This window comes from Triticum aestivum, chromosome 5A, assembly GCF_018294505.1.
Source record: "Triticum aestivum cultivar Chinese Spring chromosome 5A, IWGSC CS RefSeq v2.1, whole genome shotgun sequence".
Taxonomy (NCBI): domain Eukaryota; kingdom Viridiplantae; phylum Streptophyta; class Magnoliopsida; order Poales; family Poaceae; genus Triticum; species Triticum aestivum.
This window is the reverse complement of record NC_057806.1, coordinates 81,388,636-81,390,694: the sequence shown is the minus strand read 5'-3', so window position 1 is coordinate 81,390,694 and position 2,059 is coordinate 81,388,636.

The window sequence follows — 2,059 nt, the reverse complement described above, 5'->3', positions numbered from 1 at the left end:
GAGACAGAGAGGCATATATCTCACCAAGATGGATCGTAAAACGGACCAAGAATAATCCACCTTGGTCATGCAGCCTCTCTGTTGTTGTTGGTCAAAGTGATGGCCGTCCATGCTACCCCGGAGATGGGCTAGATCGCCAATAACCACGCAAGTAGCTAGGCCCCGAAGACAACCACTGCATGTGTGTGGCCCAAACATATGTATGGAGAGGTGTGTTTTTTAGTAACAATGGAACAACTTTGATGTGGCACCATGATTTCGAACTAGAAATCCCCAGACTAAGTGAGGGTTAGGTTGACGATGCATATGTATGTTACACCACACTTCAAGCCAACAACGGGGATTCATGCATGCATGCATGCATAGTATATGCGCTCAAACTTAATTATGTCTCAATCTCACCATGACCTATACTATGATAACACGAACCAAATGAAGAATTCGCCATGGTAACCTATATTGTTGTTGGTCAGGCGATCATGGATATCCATGCGGGCCCATGAATATATAGGCTTGTCGCCGATAACCATGCGAGGGAGTGTACCGTTCGAAGGCAACCACTACATGCATATGTATGGAGGTGATGCATGCATGCATGTTTGAATACACAACATTGATGTGGCGCGTGTGTCAAAAATCGTACACTGGCTCCCCACACAGAGCATGATCGGTTCATGATGTGTTGTTGTACTCGCCACTTCGACTCGATGGGAGGGATTCATGAGTACACATGCATGTGTGTGTGCTCAAGCTGTATCATGCATGTCATCCCAGAGCAAAAATAATTATCCCCTCCTAAGTCAAATTAACCTCTCTTGTTGTCAGGCAAAAAGTAGTGATAGACCAAGTGGGCCCACAAATGGAAAGCATCGATATCGCTGATAACCGCTTAAGTGGGTGCGAGAGGACAACCACCACCTCTTTGCATGTGGGCCAAACATATATATGTTGAATACCCAAAATGCACAACTTTGATGTGCCACATGCCTCAAAAACCGTAAACCATGTACCCACATAGAGCGAGGTTCATATCAAGCGTACTACATATGATGGTCCCCTTCCCCCCTCTTCACCGCATACTATATGCTCCTGCCTAATATATGTACAACCCAAAAGAATCCTCATCGATGGTGAAATTAATTAACCTCTCCCGATGTAGGTCAAAGTGATGCATGCATGCATCCACGATGGCCTCATGGGCCCACATATGGAAGCGTCACATGTGAGTGTCCTAGCTAGGATATGCATGTGGCCCAAAAAGGTGTTGTGTGATGTTTGAATAACCAATTTCACAATTTTGATGTGGCACGTGCCTCGGAAACAAAAAAGTCCCGACACCGAGTGAGGTGTACTTGTTCACGGACGCGTAAGTGTAGTATATATGCTAGTCCCCTCCCACCTCTTCGACACGTACTATATACCACCATAACACAAACAAAAACGATTCTACCTTGCTGGTCAAATTAACCTCACTGCCGGCTGTCCATCAAAGTGATGGATGACGACCTCACGGGCCCACAGAAAGCATCACACGCGAGTATCGAGTGTCGTGTAGGACAACCATCGACTGCATGTGGCCAAAACATTTATGTATGACCGGGTTGTGTAATGTTTTAAATAACGATTTCACGACTCTGATGTGGCACCGGCCTGCCTAAAAAACGGCCAACCCACACGGTGGCTCACAACTCGTAGTGTACTATGAGCCACCCGCCACCCCCAGACGCACACACCCAGACACACACCGCGAATCTACCGTAACTGTGATGCATGTTAAATTAATTATCCCGTGGTGAACATACATGTTACCAAAGGAGGGACGTTTTAATTTCAAAAAAATCAAGAGATCATTAAGACGTTTTAGTTCATTGATTGATTGATTTTCTATGGGTATAATGTGCAAAAATCAAATTTGAGCTACATGCACATGTGACAGTTCACCTAAATGAATTGCAAAAACACATGTGTCTCACTGGGTGCATGTTTACTCCTCGTGCAACAAATTTCAAACATTGAGAATCTTGATTTTTAAATTCTAGTACATCCAAAACTTATTTGA